The following is a 26,466-nucleotide window of genomic DNA, read 5'->3' on the forward strand; positions in this document are numbered from 1 at the left end:
AAAATCAAATAGAATGTAAAAAACAATATATAGATAAAATGTGACTTTTGACAATAGAAATAATTTAAAAAATAAAAATCTTAAATTTGTGGAGTACAATGACTGAGCTCCCTCTATACCTGGTGTCTTTCAACAAGCTTCAGATTTACGACTGGACCTTGGGTCTTCATATCTCACTGGAAATGGCCAGAACTCCGTCTTCCATGGCTCCTCATGGAGCAAACTTAAAGCTTTACTTGCTGACTTTCATCACAATTAAAATTCTAAAGACAAAGCTATTTGAGGGTCTTCTACTCACTTTCATAAATGTGCTGTTTAGTAAGGTAAAATTCCCATGACTTGGTTCAGGGTAAGCTATTTTACAGATTTTAGTCAAGAATAAATGCTTTCTACTGGTGATTTTATTTGGCTTGGGAATCCCAGATTAATCTAATTTCTTATCTGCAAGCATTGTTACTGCATAATCTTTTAAGTACAATATCTTATAATGTTAACTCCTTTTAAAGAAACTCTAGTTATTTATCAGTAAAATGACTGCTATGAAGTGGGGCTATTCCCAGAAATGGTCTGGGAGTCCCTACTCCATCATTAGCAGATTTTATCATGATCTATTTCTCATTTCCTTCCTCAGGCCTCATAGACAGAATAGTTTAGAATTCGAGTCACATCTGGGTTTGAATCCTATTTTTACACATTGAGTAAATGACTGAATTTTTATAACCCTAATCTATCATCTATGTAATGAAGATGTTAATTATACCTTATCGATAGGTTTGCCATACTAACTGAAGAGACAATAAATGAAAGAACTCAGAATAGCGTCTGAGTGTCTGACACAGTAGAATCTCAAAACAGTGTCTCTAAGGAACATTTTAAGCAGAAACATTTTAATTAGAAACAGATTGGACTAAAAAGAGTTTTTCACTAAATGTTGTCTTTTGCTTTTTCTCCCATAAATGTTTAAGGTTCTAAGTCCTGAAAGGTGCTATATGAAGACTGGAATTCTCATGGTCTAAAATTTTAATACATACAAGTAAAAATTTATAATGCATTATTTATTTAGCTTAATGTATTTGAGACTTTAATAAACAGGTGGAAATTTATCTGATTCTTCAGTTAGTGTATTTTTAAACAACAGGGTAGGTATCTGAGCATGGATTTTCACTGGGATATGGGATAAGGAAACAGTATTTAACTGTTACAGAGAAAATAATTAACTAAATCAATGGAAATTTAAAATACCAATTTAGCAGAAGCTGCTCTCAATTTCCTAGCATGCTCATAGCTCTATTTTGCAACTCCTAAAGAAAATGTGTTAGTAGGACACCGAAAATTATTTTAAAGTCAAGTTGCACAGGTGTTCACTACAAGCAGAGTTTCTTTTGAAACAATAGTTGCGTTTAGAGGGAGTTCATTCTTGCTTCACTCTGCAGTCACTTGAAGACCATTACCCTACTTTCTGGCAAAGACTGAAATATGTGGAGGGCCCTTGAGTCTTACAAATAATTGCAGTTGTCACAGTGAATCAACAGAAAGGCTTTTGTTTTGTTTTGTTTTGTTTTTGGCCTAGATGTTTCCATAATTGTGAACCATGGGGGTAAATAGATTGCCTTTGTAATCCCCTTTCGAAATATATATATATATGTATATATATATATTCTATATGTAATCATATATATATAATATATATAATTTCTATATGTAATAATATCTGATTACATATAGAAATTAAGTAAAACCTTAGGATAATACGAAGAGAAAGATAATGGGATAATCTTCTCAATTAAAATCAACAAGTTGATTTCTAAAATATGTGAAGGTTAGACTTGGATCAAACATATAAAATGCAATTCTAGTTGATAAATGGTCAAAGAACTAGCCATTTGTTTATTCAATTATTCAAAGACAGTCATGGCCACCTTCTATATGACAGAAGCTGTAGATGAACTATCCACTGAGGAAGGATAGTGCCTGCTGTGGGTGATCCAAGAGAAAGCACTCAATGTGAACTGTAAACTCAGAACCCTGTGGCTGGGGGCCCAGCAAGATTACACACCCTGGCACCTGGTATCAGGCTGGCTGTCCCAGACCACCCCTGCGAAGAGGGCAGATAAAACCCTCATACCCAGCTTGCTGCAGGCTCCCAGAGTTACTCACTGCAAGAGGGGCCAAGAGGTAATGCCACACAGGCAGGGGTCCCTCCAGAGTCTGCATCGCAGACAAGGGGGAGCTGGGATGGCCCATCCTGCCCTGGTTCAGCTGTGGGCCCTTGGTAGAGGCAGACTCTTCCCAGGCTTTTCAGTCCAGAATTTTAAATAAGAAGTAGAATTCACATTTCAAAAAAAAAAGTCCAGCTCACCAATAAATTAGCAAAATGCTAATTGCTTATATCACCCATATTATACAGGAATTTTTTTTTTTTTTTTTTTTTGTAATTGACAAGAACCTTAAGCAGGGTTGTTGGGAGTGTGTAGATTAACACCCGATGGCCTCGTACGGAGCAATGTGAACCTTAAGCAGGGCTGTTGGGAGTGTGTAGATTAACACCCGATGGCCTCGTACGGAGCAATGTGAACCTTAAGCAGGGCTGTTGGGAGTGTGTAGATTCACACACACCCGATGGCGTTGTACGGGGCAATGTTTTTTGGATGGTCAAGTTGACAACTCATGACACAAGTAATAAAAATCATAATCTTCTTTTACCTAGTAATTCTGATTTTTTTAAAACTATCCCCTGGGAATAATGCAAGAATGTAGAAAATCCTATCTGTACAAAAATGCTTATGGCTGCATTATTTTTCTTAGCCAAAAGCTGAAGAGTGTCCGAATAACCAATTCTGAAAAATTTTCTGAGTAGACTTACTATGTTAAACTAAAGGACTATTTTATTGGCACTAGAATGAAATGTGAAAACTGCTTAAATGAAGAATGAATGGAATAACTGAAGAAATATATTCATGATCTATGTGTATATGACTTAATAAAAATATTTAAAAAGGCAAAACATTAAAAAAATGAAATGTAGAAAGGCAGTGTATATATTGATTGCAATTATAATAATTACATTATATGATAATACTATCCACCTTATACGCTAAGGGGGATGTTTATATAGACGGAAATAGGTTTTTCATAGTTTTTCTTTCCTGATATTATTGTTCTAGAGACGGTACAGCATGGTACAATGGTAGCAGATCTAACAGATTAATAAGAATGTAGATTTATGAACTGGCAGACTTTTGTTCAAATGTAAAATGCCACTACCTTGGATTTGTTTACACAAAGATTGCATTAAGAAGCTATTGGTCACTTTCTTCATGGAATTAGTGGATTTACTAATGTAATGAAATGCAGTAATTGTTCCAAAATTGAAATCAAAATATTTTTGATGACTTAGGTAGCAGTGTTATTTAAGCAGATGGTCCCGTTTTTATCATATACAATAATAAAGAGCTCAAAAGTAGGTTCATGAAATTAACTACGGTGGTAGGATTAATCATGGGTGAAAATAAGTACACCAGGAATAAGAGAAGGTGGGCCGGGTGCCCTGGCTCACGCCAGTGCTCCAGCACTCTGAGAGGCCAAGGCAGGTGGATTGCTGGAGCCCAAGAGTTAGAGACTGCTGTGAGCTTACGATGGTACCACAGCACTCCACGCAGGATTACAGAGTGAGACTTTGTCTCAAAAAAATAAAAAAAGAAAGAGGAAATTATACCTTCTTCAATTCAATATCCTAGAATTTAATCATTTCCTCTCTCAGTCTTCCGAATGAACAGAGCTCTGTGGAAGATATTTTACACACTCAAATAGTGAAAACTCTAAATGTATTGCTCAATTTCTGTATTATTCTTGCTCGATACATTTTTTTCTCTTATTCTCTTAGGCTCAGCTTTATTTTCCCATCCTCATACTCGGTAGCATTCGTAGCAGATACAAGGCAGATAAAGTGAAGCACTATTGATTTTAAATCTCACTATTACAGTTTTATTTTGACTTGTTTCTTTTCTGACAAGGCAGTTAACTCTGTGAGTCCGGAGGCTGCTACTGACCTGCAGTGACTCTAGCGTCCAGCACAGTGGCTCACAGAGGGTACACACAACTGAGGTTTGTGGAGGCGTCTGAGGAGTCTTGAAATCACATAGAAATTTACTTGGTTCTCATTAGCTAAGAAGGGCAAAACTTTTCTTGCACTTCCCTGGCATGAACATACACTGTGTGGAACCATCAGAGAGAAGGTAGCTCTTTCAGGTAGAGTAGCCTTAAATGTTTGAAAGAGGCTATCCAAGAAAATCAGGCAGAAATCTTTCAATTAAAGAGATGATGATACTGTTCCCACCATGTGCAGAGCTCAGTACCAGCACTAACTGGTTTATTTAGACTTGAGACGTCAGTGCATTTTCTTAGCTCATGATGCTATTGGTTCTCGAATAATTCGAAAGAAAGTACATGAAAGAATGGTCTACCTTCTAGGTGGTCTATCATATTGAAAATAGCACAGTTAAAACAGGAAATTCATATAATTAATTCATACAAAATTCATATAATTGACATACATATGTGTATTTATGTATTATATAAAATATATATTGTCTATGTATTATATATTTATATATAATATTTATTATTTATTATATATGTATATATATAGCTCAAGCCCTCAAGCCTAAACTAAAATTCCCTTTATTCATTCTGCCATTTCTAGTGATTTTCTTTTTCGGTTATAGTTAGGTCAGCAATTTATTCCAGTGTCCTTATTATGCAGTCTGATTTTTAATGACTACCTGCTTTAGGCACCTAATCTATGTACCTGCTAAACATCTTATGCATATTACAATTATTATTTTTTACTTTCTTCAAATATCTTTGGTATTGATTTTGTAACAAACAAGAAAAATAATAAAAATAAAACAAATGCTGCCAGAAACCTGGTCCAGATTCACCTATGTGAGAAGAACTTTTTTGGAGACTGATATCTTAAATATTAGGATTATTTTATCTATCTTTAGACATAACACCTTGTGATGTAAACCTGGGTATGTCTCATGAATTAAGTCTCACAAAGTTCCTTCTTAGAGGACTGTTCTCTAAAGATTACAAAAAACAAATTTCCTCGTTATCACGGTCCGTGTAGAAATTGAACTCGGGTATGCTATCATATGTTATTCTCCAGTATTTTGTTTGTCTGTGAAGAACCACTTGCCATTAAGGTAATCCAGACTTTCCATGCATCCTTTTAAGAGTGATAAAGCAACACCAGCGGTGCATCTTACAAGGGTATATGTGAAACTTGGTAAATGGTCTGTGAAGCTAGTGAATGATGCCCCATGATCATATCAATGTACACAGCTATGATTTAATAAAAAAAAAAGAGTGATAAAGCATTTTTATGAGTCAAAGAAAAATGAAACATCCTTGATCATTAATAAATATTTTTGTTTTATTACTGGTAAAGCATATGAGGGGACAAAAACCAAAATGTCAACTCTATCTCTGAGAAAAATACGAAATAAACTGCATGAGTTCATTATGAATTTTGTATTATTGTAAGTTCTTCAGAAATAGGCTGTAGGTAGTGATCATTATGGACAGATGTTGGGGAAAAAATCAGAAGTGGTATTAAACTTAGGAAGGAATTTCACTCAACTAGAACAGTAGAGAGATAAATGAGAACTTTAGAAATGATATAACAAACAAAAATACAGCTATGGATACATAGTTGTAGGGATATATAGGAAAAGCAGAAAATGTAAGATAGAAATGGAGTACAGAGAGATCATGTTCTGTGTAAACATGTATATATGTTACATAATGCATACACCCTGTACGTGTATATCACGACATATAGTAGAAACCATGGACCATAGTGTAGATCAGTAAGAAGATCTGGTAGGTTGATTCTGCTCCAATATAAACCTGTAACTGATTTGCTGTAAGTTATGGGATCCTTTATATTATCTAAGTTTAAAAATAAGAGAAAAATAATTGTAGCAACAGAGACAACTGATTGAAAACATGGGGACCCACTCACTAACTGTGCCCCTTTCTTTCATTCCTTTGTACTTTGAACATGCAGCGTCTGGTGCTGTGAGTCTGGACCATACTTTTCTGTCCTTTTCTACTTGACTTCAAGTGATTCTTGGGATCTCACTCCAGGGGTTGGCACAATTTAGTTTGCTCCATGGTCCAATAGCACTGCCTGCTGATATTTATTACAGTAGGTATTATTCTGTGTTATGATTGCTTCTTCTTCTTATTATTATTTTGCAGTTGGCTGGGGCTGGGTTTGAACCCGCCACCTTCGGCATATGGGGCCGGCACCCTATTCCTTTGAGCCACAGGTGCTGCCCAGGTTACGAGTGCTTATTAATCTGCTTTATTCATTAGGGCTAAGGTTCCTAAAGACTAGTTCTTTTTTGTCTCCCTCAGTCCAGATACTTGGTGGCATATGATTTAGCTCATAACACCATAACAGGCATTTGTCAAATTAGTGAGTGCACAAATGTTTTATAGAACTTACCCAATTTATTTTAATTGTCTTACTTCTGGGACAATTAATTTTCCACATAATACTATATGAACTTCTTTAGGACAAAATTTATATCTCATTCATGCCTAAGTCCACAGGACTCAGCAAAAGACCAACATATAACTGGTGTGCAAACTGCTTTGTTAAAGAAGTGATAAATAGCAAATAATGCTGAAATATTTTGTGTAAAAATATCTCTGGAAGAATGTTTTATATGGGTCTTGGCTAAAGCTCTAGTGAATGATTTTTGCTGATCACTACAGATTGTGCAGTTCCCAGAATTTTAATGCCTGAGGCGATTTGAAACAGATAGTACATGTCATTCAGAGGCTGGAAGTCTAAATATTTCCATGACCTCAATATCTTGTTATCTTATTAGAGATCAGCTCTAATCTATGCCTTTGTGTCTTATTTCCATACAGTGCCACACCCCTCCTCCATTTATCAAAACACAATGCTGAAACTAAAATGCAAATAGTCCTTCTATGGAGCCTGTCAGAGGGTTATAAAAGTGTCTTCAAGATGTAAACAGAAAGATAATGAAAAATGGAGAGCCTGCATGCAACAATGGGGCCCAGAGGATGAATCTCAAACACTAAAGTTGTAGCCTGGTTCAATATGACCACCTCAGTTGTCATCAGGATGAAGATGAGGAGTAGAATTTTAATTAGTTTCATGGTTTCTCTAATTTAGGCTGGATAGTCAGCACCGACATTAATAAAACAAGCAGAGACAAAGCTGTTCTGAAGAAATCTGTGATCCTAAAGTAAATTAGAAAGACCAAAAATGGGCTAATTGTATTGATTGGGATGAAGTCAGGCCAAGTAACAAGCAGGGGACCCGAGGGTGATGCCCACTCGTCTCTCAGGCCAACAAATCCCATTCTTGTCCCAGCCACAGAGTATTTCTGCAGACATTTCTTAGTCACAGGGATTGGAGTCACAGGGAGTTCTCTTCTGAGCAACTTCACATTCTAAGGATAGGTAGAAAAGAACTTAAAGATACGTTTAAAAAAGAATCCAAATTAACAAGGCACTCGAGAAGTTTTTGTATGAATTGCTTTAAATCACCCGAAGCAAGGCTTTTTTATTTACCCAGTAGTTTCTGTCTCTTCTTGTTACTTTTTATAGACCCAGATTCTACCTGATATCACTTTCCTTCTGCTTGGAGAACTTCCTTTAACATCTGCTAGCTCTGCTGGTAAAGATTTATTTTTTAGCTTTCATGTTTATGAAAAAGTCTTACTTTTAAGGCTGCTCTTAAGATCTTCTCTGTTTTTAAATAATTTGGCTGCAATATGCCTTTGTACAGTTTTCTTCGTATTTATTGTTCTTTCCATTGGTTGAGCTTCTTGAATCTGCAGGTTTATAACTTTCATTTGATCTAGAAATTCACCACACATTCTTTATATACTGTATTTATTTCTCTGATTCATTTTCTCTTTTCTTCCTTTCGGGGCCTCAGTTAATACATATAATAGAATGCTTACAGTTGTCCCATAGCTACCTAAACGTTTTTTATTTGTTCCGCTTCCGGCTCTGTGTTTCCTTCTAGATAATTTTTGTTGCTCTTTTCTGTCACTCACCAACTTATCCTCTGTGACAACTAGCCTGACACTGACTCAATGCAGTTCAGTTTCCATCTCAGACGTTTAGTTTGTACTTCCTGAAATTTGATTCAGATTTTTTTTTACTGTCTTCAATGTCTTCTCTTCATAGACTCAATCTGTCATTTAGCCTCTGTCACAAATGGGAAAGTTACAACAATTTTATTTTATTTTATTTTTTTTTATTGTTGGGGATTCATTGAGGATACAATAAGCCAGGTTACACTGATTGCAGTTGTTAGGTAAAGTCCCTCTTGCAATCATGTCTTGCCCCCATAAAGTGTGACACACACCAAGGCCCCACCCACCTCCCTCCTTCCCTCTTTCTGTTCCCCCCATAACCATAATTGTCATTAATTGTCCTCATATCAAAATTGAGTACATAGGATTCATGCTTCTCCATTCTTGTGATGCTTTACTAAGAATAATGTCTTCCACTTCCATCCAGGTTAATACGAAGGATGTAAAGTCTCCATTTTTTTAATAGCCGAATAGTATTCCATGGTATACATATACCACAGCTTGTTAACCCATTCCTGGGTTGGTGGGCATTTAGGCTGTTTCCACATTTTGGCGATTGTAAATTGAGCTGCAATAAACAGTCTAGTACCAGTGTCCTTATGATAAAAGGATTTCTTTCCTTCTGGGTAGATGCCCAGTAATGGGATTGCAGGATCAAATGGGAGGTCTAGCTTGAGTGCTTTGAGGTTTCTCCATACTTCCTTCCAGAGAGGTTGTACTAGTTTGCAGTCCCACCAGCAGTGTAAAAGTGTTCCCTTCTCTCCACATCCATGCCAGCATCTGCAGTTTTGAGATTTTGTGATGTGGGCCATTCTCACGGGGTTAGATGATATCTCAGGGATGTTTTGATTTGCATTTCTCTAATATATAGAGATGATGAACATTTTTTCATGTGTTTGTTAGCCATTCGTCTGTCGTCTTTAGAGAAAGTTCTATTCATGTCTCTTGCCCATTGATATAAGGGATTGTTGGCTTTTTTAATGTGGATTAATTTGAGTTCTCTATAGATCCTAGTTATCAAGCTTTTGTCTGATTGAAAATATGCAAATATCCTTTCCCATTGTGTAGGTTGTCTCTTTGCTTTGGTTATTGTGTCCTTAGCTGTACAGAAGCTTTTCAGTTTAATGAAGTCCCATTTGTTTATTTTTGTTGTTGTTGCAATTGCCATGGCAGTCTTCTTCATGAAGTCTTTCCCCAGGCCAATATCTTCCAGTGTTTTTCCTATGCTTTCTTGGAGGATTTTTATTGTTTTATGCCTTAAGTTTAAGTCCTTTATCCATCTTGAAGCAATTTTTGTGAGTGGGGAAAGGTGTGGGTCCAGTTTCAGTCTTTTACATGTAGACATACAGTTCTCCCAACACCGGTTATTGAATAGGGAGTCTTTCCCCCAAGGTATGTTCTTGTTTGGTTTATCAAAGATTAGGTGGTTGTAAGATGTTAGTTTCATTTCTTGGTTTTCAATTTGATTCCAAGTGTCTATGTCTCTGTTTTTGTGCCAGTACCATGCTGTCTTGAGCACTATGGCTTTGTAGTACAGACTAAAATCTGGTATGCTGATGCCCCCAGCTTTATTTTTGTTACAGAGAACTGCCTTAGCTATACGGGGTTTTTTCCGGTTCCATACAAAACGCAGAATCATTTTTTCCAAATCTTGAAAGTACGATGTTGGTATTTTGATAGGAATGGCATTGAATAGGTAGGTTGCTTTGGGAAGTATAGACATTTTAACAATGTTGATTATTCCCATCCATGAGCATGGTATGTTCTTCCATTTGTTAATATCCTCTGCTATTTCCTTTCTGAGGATTTCATAGTTTTCTTTATAGAGGTCCTTCACCTCCTTCGTTAGGTATATTCCTAGGTATATCATTTTCTTTGAGACTATGGTGAAGGGAGTTGTGTCCTTAATTAGCTTCTCATCTTGACTGTTATTGGTGTACACAAAGGCTACTGACTTGTGGACATTGATTTTATATCCTGAAACATTACTGTATTTTTTGATGACTTCTAGGAGTCTTGTGGTTGAGTCTTTGGGGTTCTCTAAGTATAAGATCATGTCGTCAGCAAAGAGGGAGAGTTTGACCTCCTCTGTTCCCATTTGGATTCCCTTTATTTCCTTGTCTTGCCTAATTGTATTGGGTAGAACTTCCAGCACTACGTTGAATAGTAAAGGTGATAGAGGACAACCTTGTCTGGTTCCAGTTCTAAGAGGAAAAGCTTTGAGTTTTACTCCATTCAGTAAAATATTGGCTGTGGGTTTGTCATAGATAGCTTCAATCAGTTTTAGAAATGTGCCACCTATGCCTATACTCTTCAGTGTTCTAATTAGAAAAGGATGCTGGATTTTATCAAATGCTTTTTCTGCATCTATTGAGAGGATCATGTGATCTTTATTTTTGCCTCTGTTAATATGGTGGATAACGTTTATAGACTTGCGTATGTTAAACCAGCCTTGCATCCCTGGGATGAAGCCTACTTGATCATGATGAATGACTTTTTTGATAAGCTGTAATCTATTGGCTAGGATTTTGTTCAGAATTTTTGCGTCTATGTTCATGAGTGAGATTGGTCTGAAATTCTCTTTTTTGTTTGGGTCTTTTCCTGATTTTGTATCAGGGTGATGTTTGCTTCATTGAATGTGTTGGGAAGATTCCTTCTTCCACAATTTTTTGGAATAATTTCTCCAGTAGAGGAATAAGCTCTTCCTTGAAGGTTTGATAGAATTCTGGAGTGAAGCCATCTGGACCAGGGCATTTTTGGTTGGAAGATTTTTTATTGTTTCTTTGATCTCAGTGCTTGAAATTGGTCTGTTCAGGAGCTCTATTTCTTCCTGGCTGAGTCTAGGGAGAGGGTGTGATTCCAAATATTGATCCATTTCTTTCACATTGTCAAATTTCTGGGCATAGAGTTTCTGGTAGTATTCAGAGATGATCTCTTGTATCTCTGTGGGATCAGTTGTTATTTCCCCTTTATCATTTCTGATTGGTAAGGTTACTCTAGGTTACTAGAGATTTTACTTTTCTATTCCTCATTAGTCTGGCCAATAGTTTATCTATTTTATTTATTTTTTCAAAAAACCAACTCCTTGTTTCATTAATTTTCTGAATGATTCTTTTGTTTTCAATTTCATTGATCTCTGATTTGATTTTGGATATTTCTTTTCTTCTACTGAGTTTAGGCTTAGATTGTTCTTCTTTTTCCAATTCCGCAAGATCTCTTGTGAGATTGTTGATGTGCTCTCTTTCTGTTTTTCGAATGTAGGCATCTAAAACGATGAATTTTCCTCTCAAAACTGCTTTTGCAGTATCCCACAGGTTTTGGTAGCTTGTGTCTTCATTGTTGTTATGCTCAAGGAAGTGAATGATTTCCTGTTTTATTTCTTCCTTCACCCATCTGTTATTCAACAGAAGATTGTTTAGTTTCCATGCCTTTGGGTGGGGTCGAGCATTTTTGTTGGAATTGAGTTCCACCTTTAGTGCCTTATGGTCTGAGAAGATACAAGGTAAAATTTCAATTCTTTTGATTCTGTTGATATTTGTTTTGTGTCCCAGGATATGATCAATTTTGGAGAATGTTCCATGGGGTGATGAGAAGAATGTATATTCTTTATCTTTGGGATGGAGTGTTGTATATGCGTCTATCAAGCACAGTTGTTCTAGGGTCTCATTTAAGTCTCTTATATCCTTCTTTAATTTCTGTTTAGAGGATCTGTCCAGCTCTGTAAGAGGAGTGTTAAGGTCCCCTGTTATTATGGTATTATCAGATATCATATTGCTCAGACTGAGTAAGGTCTGTTTCAAGAATCTGGGAGCATTTAAATTGGGTGCATAGATATTTAGAATTGAAATGTCTTCTTGTTGTAGTTTTCCCTTGACCAATATAAAGTGACCATCTTTGTCTTTTTTGACTTTAGTTGCTTTAAATCCACATGTATCTGAAAATAAGATTGCAACTCCTCTTTTCTTCTGAATTCCATTTGCCTGAAAAATTGTCTTCCAACCCTTGACTCGGAGCTTTAATTTGTCTTTTGAAGCCAGGTGTGTTTCTTGCAGACAGCAAATGGATGGCTTGTGTTTTTTAATCCAGTCAACCAATCTATGTCTCTTCAGTGGGGAATTTAAGCCATTAACATTTATTGAGATAATTGATAAGTGTGGTAGTATTCTATTTATCTTATTTTGTGAGAGTCCATTGCTTAGTTTTATCTTTTGCATCAGTGTGGAGGTTAGGTTCTGTCCTTTAACTTCTGAGTTCTTACTTTGTTGCTGATCCATTGTGGTGGTCAGTGTGCAGAACAGGTTGAAGTATTTTCTGTAGAGCTGGTCTTGTTGTGGCGAATTTCCGCAATATTTGTATATCCGTAAATGATTTGATTTCTCCATCAATTTTTAAGCTTAGCTTAGCAGGGTACAGAATTCTGGGCTGGAAATTGTTCTGTTAATTAGATTAAAGGTAGATGACCATTGTCTTCTTGCTTGGAAAGTTTCATTAGAGAAGTCTGCGGTCAATCTGATGGATTTGCCCCTGTAGGTCAACTGGCGCTTACTCCTGGCAGCTTGCAGAATCTTTTCTTTTGTCTTGACTTTGGACAGGTTCATCACAATGTGTCTTGGAGAAGCTTGGATAGAGTTGAGGCGACCTGGGGTCCGATAGCCCTCTGAAAGCAGTGTGTCAGAATCTTTGGTGATATTTGGGAAATTTTCTTTTATAATATTCTCTAGTATGGCTTCCATTCCTCTGGGCATTTTTCTTCCCCTTCTGGAATTCCTATAACTCGTATGTTGGAACGCTTCATAAAGTCCCATAATTCTGACAGTGAACGTTCTGCTTTCTCTCTCTTCTTTTCTGCCTCTTTTACTATCTGAGTTATCTCAAAAACTTTGTCTTCTACCTCTGAAATTCTTTCTTCTGCATGGTCTAACCTGTTGCTGATACTTTCCATTGCATCTTTAAGTTCCCTGATTGACTGTTTCATTTCCTTCAGCTCTGCTATATCCTTTTTATATTCTTCATATCGTTCATCTCTTATTTGATTCTGTTTTTGGATTTCCTTTTGGTTATTTTCCACTTTATTAGCAGTTTCCTTCATTGTTTCCACCATTTCTTTCATTGTTTTCAACCTGTGTATTCTAAATTCCCTTTCTGTCATTCCTAACATTTCTGTATAGGTGGAATCCTCTGCAGTAGCTACCTCATGGTCCCTTGGTGGGGTTGTTCTGGACTGGTTCTTCATGTTGCCTGGAGTTTTCTGCTGATTCTTCCTCATGGGTGATTTCTTTTATCTGTTTCCTCGCCCTAATTTTCTTTTCACTTCCTCTTGCTCTTTAAGTTCTTGTACATTTTAGAACCTGTGTTTCAACTTCACCACACAAAACAAATTCCTCCTGCACTGGAATGTCTTCTTTGAGTTTTGATTTCATTTCTGTCCGCCTAGAAGGTGGCCGGCTTTCCCTCGCATGTACAATTCTTAAAACAATGTCTTTTTCTTATCTTGTTTCTTTTGATCCTCCCAGTCCTGAGCTAGATAGTTCAACTGAGGCTCGTCGTAATCCAAAGCAAAAGTGACTGGAAAGTGAAAATAAAACTGGAGCGGCACAGCCAGTGTGGTCAGAGAGCAAAAGTCACCTGCACTAGTTTCAGGGCAACAAAGACTTTATTTAAGAACAAAGAGGAAGTTTAGAGCACTTACAAAGAGTGTTGGAAGTGAGAAGAGAAAAGGTGACAGACAGACACAAAGGCCAGTTACAACAATTTTAAGGTTTTTTTTTTTTACTAATCCTTTCACCTGTGTTATTTGTGGTAAATTTCTATTGCTCAAACTTCCTCCTGACGGTGGGTCCTGTTTTGATGACTCTTTGCATAAATGGCAACTTTTCACCTACGCTAAATATTACAAATTTTAAATTGTTAGATGCTAAGCTGCTTCTTCTTTTATTTATAAATATTCTTGAACTTTTATCTTGGCTACAGTTCAGTTACTCGGAAGCAGTTTGATCTTTAATCTTTCCTTCAAAGTATTTTTTACAGAATATTGGAGGAGCATTAATTTAGTCTAGGGCTCAATTTGTCCCACTACTCAGGCAAAACTTTTCTAAATGCTGCACCCAACGTCTTATGAATTATGTGATTTTTCCACTGTGGATGATTGGAATAGTCCCTATTCCTCATGTCTGAGTCCTGGACATTGTTTAATCCTTTTCCAGAGATTCATTCTTAAGTACTTTCCTCACATGAATGGATTAAAAAATACTCAGTTGAAGGGGTTGGCGCCTGTGGCTCAAAGGAGTAGGGTGCTGGCCCCATATGCCGAGGTGGTGAGTTCAAACCCAGCCCCAGCCAAAAACTGCAGAAAAAAATAAAATAAAATACTCATTTGAAGACTCAAACACAACCTTCTGCAGGTCTCCACAGTTGTCTCTCTGCACATCTCCTCCTTGCTACTCTGTCTAGCCTGCCTGCTTGGTCTCCTTGGACACCTAACTCATTCTCCTGAACTCATGGTGATTGTTGGGTTCCAACTGGATTATCCTTCTTTCTGCCATGGCTTGGAAACTCTCTCTAAATGATAAATTATGGCATTCTTAGGACTCACCTTTTTATCTCCTGTCCTTCAATGATTATTTTCCCTAACTATCTTGCATTCGATGACTCAGAATCCATTGTGTCATATATTTAGCCTTATTTTTCAGTTGTTTCAGGTAGGAAGGTAAATCGGATCCTCATAATTCCACCTTGGTCAGAAACCAAAGTCAAACCAAAGTTCTATTCAGACATGTGGTAATGATGTGATAGCTAAGTAAAATTTTTTTGAATTATATAAATCTATATAATAAAATACACCCTATGTGGAAAACCTCGTACTTATTGTGAGGTTTATATATATCTAATAACATATGTTAACATTAAAGTTAGCATATTCTGAAACGGATTTTGTCACAGCTTCTCCTGCCCCCCAAATAAATTTAAATTTTCAATCACAATTCATCTTCTTTCCTATTTCTCTTCCAACCAAAGGAAAATTTAGTCTTTGTCAGATGATTCCTCAGACTTCTATAATATAAAATTAGAAGAATTGTTTCATTTATTTAATCAATAATTATTTAATTAATGCCCCACTATTTTAAATATGTGAGATATATCCAGTGAACTGCAGAGAAAACATTCCTACCTTCATAGAGTTTTTTACAACAAGGAAAATTCATTAATCAATTAATGAATTAATCAATTAACACAAAAATTAAGCAAATTGTGTAAAACGATGGAAAGATAGGTCAGAGAAATCAAAAGCCAGAGAATTTAAATTACTGTTATTAAATTTAATAAACAGTTAGAAAAGAAGGGAGGAAAAAGCAGAATAGTCTGGGAGATTCCGGAGATTTATTTTAAAGGAAGCACTCAGCCATTGTGGCATGTAAGCAATTTGTAGAGGAGAGAAAAGAGACTGTTCCAAAGAGTTGCTGGATATTAAGAACTTGATTGCCATAAATTTGCCCTGAGAGATTTAAATGGAAGTTACAATTACAGTCTTTCCTCAGTATCTGTGGGGATTGATTCCAGGACTCTCTACAGAAGACAAAATTTGTAGATGCTTAAGTCCCATATATAAAATAGTGGAGCATTTTCACATAACCCGTGTACATCCTCCCATATTCTTTGAAACATCCCTAGGTCACTTAGAATAATTAATGCAATGTAAATAATTGTACTGTTTTTAGTATTTGTATATTTTTTATTATTGTATTGTTACTTTTCATTGAAATTTTCCCCCAAAATGTATTGGATCTGGACTTGGTTAAATCAACAGATGTCGAATCTGTCAATGCAAAATCCATAGAAGCAAAAGCCATGGATATGGAGAGCAGAGTGTATTTTATGACCTTTGAGGTGATCTCATGTTGATTCCAGAAAAACTCAGGGCCTGAGTTCATGTACAAGCTACTTATTCATTGTCATCATTCTTACCCCTTAGGGAATAGATTTTATTTTTGTTTTATAGCTGAGGTCAAAGATCTCAAGAACTTGCCCAACTGCTAAGTAATAGAACTGGAGTAAAAGTTGGCTTGCTTCAAAAGTCAATACTTTACTTTTACAAACACTGATTCCTTTGTAACCTTATTTATGGCATAATAGAGGCACATTATGATAGAGGATGTATGAGGAAGTGCTCAGATAATATTTCTATAAGTCGTGATCTAATTGTGTCTCAGAAGATTCTCCAGACAATCCCATGGCTATCGTGTTTCTTAAAAATTTCCAGGAAGTTTGTTGGTTTTACACTTGAGTCAGAATTTCCAGGTTATGAGGCATTCTTTGTGTGAAAGCATATAAAACAGAGCAGGGTTGAGGTAACTGCAGTGAAAAGGCAAATCCAGCTCACCAATCTTTTGTAAAATATGCCTTATTGAAGCAGAGCTGTGCCCATCTGCTTTCTCATTGTCCCTGGCTGCTTCTGGTATCCAATTGCAGAGATGAGAAGTTGTGACAGATATCTATGGCCTGTGAGACAAATGTAGTTACTTGTTTTCCCTTTACAGAAAAAGTAGCCAACCTCTAAATAGAGGATCTTTCTTCTGTGAGGTCTTTGTGGTTATCTAGTGCTGGACGTGGAATATGTGCTGGGGAATTCATTAGGTAATTTCCTTACTGTGGTATCTTGAAGATCTCCCTTAGTGGACCAACCCCACTGAGAGTTGCCACCAGCAGGAAAGGCCTCTGACTTTCCTCACTGAGGAAGTGCTGGTCAATCAAAGGGCCCATCACTACCCACTTGCCTCTGTTCTACTAAGAGAAGTTTGAGAGACAGTCAGGATTCTGAACGTCATTGTTACTGATCTTTTCTCAGTTTCTAGAATATTCCATGTTGAATAAAATAACTATAAGAATGACAATACCATATTTGGCTGTATCTCAGTGTGGAACTAGATCTTCATTAATAACTGAAATTAAACAAAGAGACTCATCAATCCATTTTATGCCGCACTGCTGAATACGGACCGTCTCTAAACAGCACATTCTTATAAATAAAAGCATTTGTATATAGAGTAAAATAAAATTTCATACTGTGATTTGGGCCATTTAAAAGTAATATAAACTTTTGGGGTGGCACCTGTGGCTCAGTCGGTAAGGCGCCGGCCGCATGTACGGAGGGTGGCGGGTTCAAACCCGTCCCAAGCCGAACTGCAACAACAAAAAAAATAGCCGGGCGTTGTGGCGGGTGCCTGTAGTCCCAGCTACTCGGGAGGCTGAGGCAAGAGAATCGCTTAAGCCCAGGAGTTGGAGGTTGCCGTGAGCTGTGTGAGGCCACGGCACTCTACCGAGGGCCATAAAGTGAGACTCTGTCTCTACAAAAAAAAAAGTAATATAAACTTTTGAAAATAATATATTATTATAAGATTGAGAAATGCCTGTTCTCAGAAAGGATACTTTGCCATTCACTTTTTAAAAAACATTTTTTTTAACTTTGCATTCTGAATAAATTTTAAACTAATACAAAAATAACAAAATCATATTGTTTCTATATTTTCTCATCTAGCTTTTGCTGATGTTGAGATATTATATAGAGATCAGATAATTACCAAACCAGGAAATTATTATCTGTAAAGTTCTATGAATTTTAATTTTGCTGCCTTTTTTTTTTTTACATAAAATATTTTTTCTGTTCTAAAGTCCAATCTTGCATTTAATCTCCTCTAATCTATGACTTTTCTTCAAGCTTCCCTTGCCTTCCATGACCTTGACACTTCTGAAGAGCATTGGTCAGTTCTTTTGACATCAATGTATTTGCTTTCTTTTGTAAGTAACAAAATAAAAGAATGGAATCCTGATGTTCATCCTACAGGACAAAGAAATAACCTGCACCTTTCTGGTAAACTACAAAAGCAAATCATTAAATCATAAGTCCACAGGCTGTGTCTAGAGGCTCTTCTCCCAGAATAGAGCAAAAGTGGGAAAAGACTGGAAAGCTGATGTTCTTCCTAAAATTTACTATGGTGCAATCTTCAGAATATTCAGATGGAGGGATGATTAGAGACCTACTTTTCTTTTTTTTTGTATTTATATTCAACTACTCAGTACTGACCTGAATAAAATATCAGCAATATTCTCCTAAGATTGGTATATATACATAATAATTAATCTAGTCAAAGAGTTTTTTTTTTTAGTCAGAGAGTTTTTATTTGAAAATAATTTTCAAAGTAAATAAAGATAACCATATTTACATGTTCAGAAAATAACCCATCTCGTTTAGTTCATTACTCTCAAATAAGTGATGAAGTTATTCAAACCACTGTATTTTTTAAGAAAATGTGATTTAAAGATGACAATTATGATGGAGTATACAAAGGTTTCATCAAAGCACTATAATCATGTTAATTCTGAGAAGGAAAGTGATTACTGATAGAATCAGGAGTACTGCTCAAATAAACTTGCCCCACCCAGACAGGGTCAGGTTCATGGCCCACCCAGGAAGTGTCAGTCTCATGTCCCTCCCAGGATATAGGAATTCCACCAATTGCTGTCCTCCCTTGACCCTTTAAATCCCCATCCGCCATAACCCACATGTTGGGTTCCTTTCCTGATTTCACCCCAACTGCATCCAGGTGGAAATAAAGACCACATTACTCTTACAGAACAGGGATTCTATTTTTCTTTCATTTTGCGCCATGGAATAATCTTCCTTCTTTAGGTCTAGAACCTTTTAATTACCTATTATAGAAAGTAAATAATAGCCATGGAATTTTAAAACAACAACATAGTTGAAGAAAGACTATTCTATAAACAATAGCACATTCTCAGAAAACTGTCCCTCTTGATTTAGTACTTTACATTATTTTCATTTTATTAAATATCTATTTTATTATAAAAAGTCTAACGTAACGGGTTTTTGTCTAGCTTGCTATAAAGTAAATTATTGCCTGAGAGAGTCTGTGTCTGGTAAAAAACAGCATTTTGCATTCTGTGTAATTAATGCTAACCTGTCAGGTGGCCAAATTAATTAACCAGCCATTTTCCTACCAAAATTTTGAACTTTTAGATGAAGACAGAAATTCCAAGATGATGTTGCATCTGCTTAATTAATTAGAATTCCAGACTGTCTGAAGAGGGAAGGAATGGAAGAACATTAAAGAGGTGTCTTGAAAAGAAAAAATATTATTTTATCTAATTTTCCCCAATGTTGGTCACAGACAATAAAGTCTGTTTTGCCAAGCACTTATTTGCTCTAGCAGATGACAAATATGTCCCTTTTCATGCTCATATGGGCAAAAATAGATGTTAAGTAGGTGCAATGACATCTAAAAGGATGATCAAGCTAAGGAAGTGTGTTGTGGAGTGTGAAGAAAACTAGAGTTTCAGAGGGCAGAGAGAAATAAAAAATAAAAATCAGAGGTCTATGCTGCCCAGAATAAGTTTGAAGAAACTAATATGGACAGGGTCAGTGACCAAGGCAAAAGGGAAAGTTTCCATGTTGAACTTATGTATAGAGGATTGTAGGATGATAGCAATTTACTCCCCACAGATGTTTAATTCAGTAATCAAAATACCCCAACACTATAATGACAGACTTTGAGTGAGATACAACAAAATGTTTGCTAAAATGTCTTTCTGGACAGTAGCAGAACAGAATTAAAAAAGCTTCACCTAAGTAAGAAAACAAAGAGATTACGTCTGTCAAAAACTGCAATGTATTTTTTAAACTACATTAAAATCTAGGTCTTTGTGCAAGACTTAAGATACTAGAACTTTTTTTAATTGGCCATTCAGGGAATATTTTTGAAAATAGTCAGATTTAAAGTGTTTGTCTTCATAAGAGAAAAAATATCTAATCAAAGGAAAAAATAGTTTTTCTCTTCAGGTCACAATGGCACTTAGAATCTGGAGTGTAAAATAAAAGAAGAAATATTTGCTTATCTTAATAAAGTGACAGTTAAATAGGTCCAGGAAATACTTAGTTTCCTAAAGTTGTATGTTCTGTGTAGGGGATATTTTAATGACTTTCGTGTTGGCATGATTCAACTATGATAGACAGGTTCAGCTGATTTTTATTCTTGATCCTCTCTGTCACTAACATACCCAAGTTCTTACAAAGTGGGCAAGTTTTTTAGTCTTTTAACTAGATATATTCAATAATTTCTCTTACTGGTAATCACAGCCTTCTGTTTATAACAGTACCTCAGTTAATCAAATGTTTCTTTTCTTTCTTTCTTTTTTAGATATTAAGTTAGTAATATGTGTTATCAGCAGAAGGCAGGTCCCAAAACCAACCAGCACAATTGTAACTTAGGTAGTGCTCTGTAAATGGGACATTATCCTATATAACATGAACTAAATAACTATGTCCAGAAAATAGCTTTGTGAATGAACAAAAGCAGTGACTCTGTCAGGCTTGTTGTTTTTCTAGCTTTTCCAAAATTGTGTTGTAGTCAAGAAAGGCCACACAGTCATTTTCTGATTAAATATTAGAGTTATCTTTGTCATATATAGAACATAACAGGCTTACCTATGAGGTGGACAGAACCTTTGGCTGTTCACTAGCATTGAAATAATTATTTCCAAGGATATTAAACAAAATCTGTAACTACAGTAACAACAAAAAATAGATCAGTCAATTTTGCTGAGTTCCTAATATCTGCCAGGAGGATATTTAGAGCTTGGGATACTGGTAGCTTTTGTACCTACAGGCCTGAGAAGTAGAGATACAAGTTGACTAACTGTTGTATGGTGGAGGAGAAACCCCAATGTTAATGACTTCATTAGTAACTATCACGTATCATGCAATCCAAATGTGTTGTATCATACTTTCATGTTATGTAATTATTATTTTAAGAAGTATATTACATTATCTTTGTATGTAAGGGTCATAGATTCAAATATAATTCCATGTAATTATTCTAATCGGTGCCACAGTGGGAATAGTACTATAAAAGAAATCAAAATGGATAGAGAAAACTATATTTCTATAATTTCCAGGGGTATTGATGCTAAGTGCATAGAAATTAGAGTAAAATTAAAATTATTCTTAATGTGACACATTCATGAAGCTGAAAATTTTACTTTAAAAGTTTAAAATTTGGTCCATGGTTCTTTGTTTCCATTAATGTCTTCAGCACTTGAAAAAATATCAAATGCTCCCTAATTGTGCCAGAATTCTGTCTCATTTTTTGGTGAAATGAATCTCTCACCATTTCCTTTATTCACCATTTCACATGCAGATGGTGCCTTTATGAGTGACCCTGAGTTCTCTTGTTTGTGTGAACTTTTGCTGTCCCTCACAATAACTTGTAACAATACATTTAAGTCATGTTGATGTGGATGCTTTGATTAAGTCTAGTCATGAAAATAAGTTTATGTAGTAGTATTCTAAGCACTAGGTTCAAAATTTCTAGTCCCTCTATGGAATAAAAATACAACTGTGTATTCAGGAAAAGTAGACATTCTCCATTAAAGAAATTCTTTGGGTAGCCAACATGTGTGCATGTGTTTGTAAGTGTGAAAACACGTGTATTTATAGATGTAAACGAGAGTGCGCTTCAATCAAAGAAAAAAAAAATCACTCCTCATCTATTGTACCAGTAGAAGCTTGGGGAATATAAATAAATCCAAGAAACTCATGTGAAAGGAGAACTCAATCCCTAGAAATTTTAGGAAAGATGACCCTGGGGTCAGATGCAAAACATTAGTCAGGAAACCAGAATTATAAGAAATGAAGAAAGGGTGGTGGTCCAGGAGAAAACTTTTTCTCATCCTTTGCCTCTCTTCTATTATTAGATTTTCAAGCTGTAATGAGAAAGGCCCCACATCATGACTAAGAAGCTGTTGGGCTGTGGTGCACTGATAACTTTGGAGCCATACAAGTCCAAGGTCAAAATTAGATCTGCCTCTGACTCTGTGTAATTGGTGAACAATGTTTTATTGGTGGTGTCCAATGAACATACCTCTTGATATCCTTAGCTTTGAGCAGTCCTCCCTTACATTAACTCTGAACTTGGATATGTGCCTTGCTTTGTCCATTGGAATATTATTAGCAAGTGTAACAAAAGCCGAGTCTTCTTAAGACCTTGAATACTGGAGCTTGTTCTTTCTAAAATCCACACCTTCTGCAAAGAAGTTCAAGGGTATTCAGCCACGTGGGACACCCCATTTCCTCCCCAGATGCCCCCTTAACTTTAGAGAGCTCGTATGAAAATAGCACAAAGGCCACCAAGCTGAGCCTGTACAATATGGAGAAGCATGAATATTAATAAATCATTTTTGTGCTAAGCCACAAAATGTGAGACTAGCATTATATAGAGAAATATATATCTAAAATTGTAACCTTGTTCAAATGACTTAACTTCTAAGAATGACAAAAGATTGTCTTGTCTTAGCACTTGACAGATGAGGGAGAAAAGAAATCTGTTTCAATTCCTTTATCTTTTAGTTATATTAGTGTTTTTTCATGCCCGTCTTTTACTTATTGGAGAAAGTAAAATGCCATTTCTGTAAGGCTCCCATTTTCCTGATGGTTTTCTTGAGACATCTTTACCTACATATTGAAGTCTGAGTTGGAAGCATTATTAAAAAAAATGATTACCTACTCATCGTTTCTTAGTGAAGGTGTCAAACGGGGCTCCTGCCCCTATGAATTTGTGATCCAGCTAGAGAGGTGGATATTAAAGAAAAATACTCAGAAATATATAATTTACGGAAGCCCTTGGTTGGACGTAACCCGGATAAAGTTTCATTCTTCTCCCACTATTGGGTTAAACACACTCTGTTGAATCATCCTTACCTAGATAGCATCTCAGGCAAATCCACAAATTTCAGGTCTTTTTTTGGCTGGGAAAATAGTTTAATTTCAGACATTAAAATGTCTAGTCTAGTCAAAATCTTATATCCATTTTAAAATCTCACATGCAAGTTTATACACAGTATAATATTCTCCACATTTTTGCTCATTCATGTATCTCATTTCTGTCCATTTCTTTTCTTCTCTTTCTTTTATTTTTTTCTTTCTTTCTTTTTTGAGACAGAGTCTCACTATGTCACCCTCGGTAGAGTACTGTGGCATCACAGCTCACAGCAACCTCAAACTCTTAGGCTTAAAGAATTCTCTTTGCCTCAGCCTCCCAAGTAGCTGGGACTACAGGTGCTGGCCATGACGCCTGGCTATTTTTTAGTTGTAGTTGTCATTGTTGTTTGGCAGGCCTGGGCTGGATTCGAAACCACCAGATCCAATGTATATGCCTGGTGTCCTAGTCACTGAGCTACAGGTGCTGAGCCCATGTATCTCTTTTCAATTTACTCTCTTGCTTCTAGATCCTCTGTGATCTGGGCTATGGGGAGGGAATTTGAAGAGAAAGGTATATGTTTTCAGTGACTGAGGCTATATAATTGAGCCTTTGGAGTCTTCTGTTTTGGGGTACTTTCTTCCAAAGATTTTGTTTGCTTCTTCCAAGAAAGCCCAACCAACATGGGACCACTTGAATCTCCTGCTCCCTTTCACTGTAGAAATGTCAAATTTAGCTCTTTATCTTCATAAGGTTCCAAGAACTTGTTTTCCAGGACCTGTAATTCATAGGAAAACACAGACTTTCACTTTGGCTTTTAAGATTACACTCTTCTTGTTTATTTCATTTTTTCACCCTTAGAAATATATCTTATTTCCAAAAGCAAAGCAGTGCCTTTAAATAAATTTTATTCATGATCTAGTTGTATTGCAATAACTAGCGACTTCAGAGTATGAATTCTCATTAATTTTAGAAGTGATCCAATTGTGTTTTTATCTACATATATATAAGGGGATGGACCTCTACTCTTTTGGAAGGAAAGAAGAGAATCTCTGCTCAGTAAATCTTAAAATCTTTTTATTAAAAAGTTTTTGGTTTTTTGGTCCTCTTTTCTTTATTTTTTGCCCCTAGTGTTGATGATAAGGGTTGATGACTGAAGAGTTAGTAAAACAGTTTTGGTAAGTCCTGCAACTCTCTTTAAAATGTTGGAGGTGAAGTTCTACTCTGCAATTGCTTTAGGTAACATTTTAAAATTTCAACATTGTTTTATGTTGTATTTATATGTCACAAAGGTTCCATTAAATAATAATTTAATTTAGAGTTTCAGGGCAGCAAAATTCTTTTTAGAGAAGCAATATTTGATTTGAGAAAGAAAAGATGATTCAAAAATATTCAGAGTAAAAATGAAGAGGTTTACTATACAAAAAAGTTTTACTATAGAGGGAGGTGGTGAAGTAATATGAGTTATACTTAATAAAAAGACTCAGGATTCTAAATGCAAAAATAATTAGAGCAGTATATCCAAATCGGGGGGGTTTGCAGTCTATCAGACTAGAAGTGTAACAGTGTAGGTGCAGCACAGGTGAGCAAAATGGGTGAGATTCAAGAAGTATTTGTTTGTAGAATTAAAGAAACATGGAGTGGAGGTGGGATATAATGAGGATGATGTATTGGGAATAGCACTTGGTTGTTAGAATTCAGTAAGTGGATTTATAAAGTTGCCACTTACTAAGAAGATAGAAATAGGAAAACAGAAGGGAGAAGTTTATGGGAGACCAAGAGTTCAGACTGGGGCTGTAAGTCATCCAAATGATGGATTTATAAATGTGGAGAAAATAGAATCATAGATGAGATTTGAGCCCATGAACCCCCTGAATGATTCTGGTATTTGTTATTTTTGTTGAAAAAATTGGCAAAGATACCTGAAAATTAACCATTAGAATCAAAGGAGAAAAACCAGGAAAATGGCATGGATCTCAAAGTGCAAGGGAGAATCAGAAAGGTATTAATTGACAGAACGGAGGTCAGGGGCAGGCTATGGGGAGGTGATTGGAGGAGTGGGGAAGAGGAAGCTGGGGTCTTAGTGCCTGTAGATTTGCACACTGCTGTGTTAATGCCGTGGTGCCTTCAATCTGACACTTTCAGTGAGGAAGAGTGTGAATCAGAAGGGAAAATCAGACCTTTCCTACACTTACAGAATGGATGAACAAACTGGAGTAACAGTTTGTGATGTTTCATGGCTCAGGATTCCAGTTTATTCATCCATTCTGTAAGTGTATGAAGAGTCTGGCTTTCCTTTCTGATTCACACTCTTCCTCATTGCAAAAGTGCATGAGTCAAATGGAGGGTACCACGGCTTTAACTTGGCGTTCTGCAAATTTCCAGGAAGTAAGACTAGAAATAAGCAAAGATTCAGCCTGGCAAGGTGGCTCACACCTGTGCTCCTAGCATTCTGAGAGGCCGAGGTGGGTGGATTGACTGAGCTCAGGAGTTCAAGACCAACCTGAGCAAGAGTGAGACCTCATCTCTAAAAATAGCTGGGCTTTGAGGTGGGTGACTGTAGTCCCAGCTACTCGGCTGGCTGAGGCAACAGGACACTTGAGTCCAAGAGTTTGATGTTGCTGTGAGCTATGACACCATAGCACTCGACCAAGGGTGACAAAGCAGATTCTGTCTCAATTAAAAAAAAAAAAAAAAAGAAAGGTAAACACTGTCCCTATTGTATGTTTTAATCTTCTGATTTCCTTTTAAAACAAGTGGATTTGTTAAAAACCTACATTTCTCATTTTTTTCCCTCTCTGTGTGAAAGGTGTTAGTGGGGGTGGGGCTGGAGAGGTGGCCCACCTTGCTGAATGTCTCTTAAATTTCACTATAATGTAAACTGGATTTTTCTAGGTGTAATGTCCATGATGTTCCATAGAGAAAACATATGCCTCATTTCTTCCGTTTATTTGTTCAAAAGGCCAAGTAGAAGTATTGTAGTGACTATCATTCTTCAAGTTAATGAAGCACCTTGTGTGATTAACCCCCCCACCTCAAAAAAAAATCCTCTGTCCTGCCCTCCACACTAGGAAATGGCTCTTGAACAATTACAGTTGAGTGGATTTCCATTGCTTTGAAAGCACAGCAAGGTCAGAAAAATTGCAGCTGTAGAACTAAAAAAGAAAAAAAAGGCAAAATAATTCTGTAGAGCCTTTTAGTTAATATACAAAACTGAATCAGAAATTGTACTGTGTTGTCCTAAAATACGGGTCCAGAACTGTGTTTGAAGGTGTGAAGACCTAGCATATATTTCACAGTAAAGATTCTCTTATGTTTTCACAGGTCTGAACAGTTTTATGTTTGTTTAATCTTCTCCTGTTTGGCAGAATTAGTATGCTTGTTCCATGTCACCAAGCATTTCTTTCAGTGGCTCTGATGATCTATTCAGGTCTTCCATCCAAGTTTTAGGGTAAGTTATGCTAAACAATTAACTAGGTTAATTGTAAGCAAAATTATTTCCCCGCTATTTAATTTCATGAATTTACCATTTGTCTTCTGCTAGTTGC

The sequence above is a fragment of the Nycticebus coucang genome, chromosome 14 (genome assembly GCF_027406575.1).
Source record: "Nycticebus coucang isolate mNycCou1 chromosome 14, mNycCou1.pri, whole genome shotgun sequence".
NCBI classification, from domain to species: domain Eukaryota; kingdom Metazoa; phylum Chordata; class Mammalia; order Primates; family Lorisidae; genus Nycticebus; species Nycticebus coucang.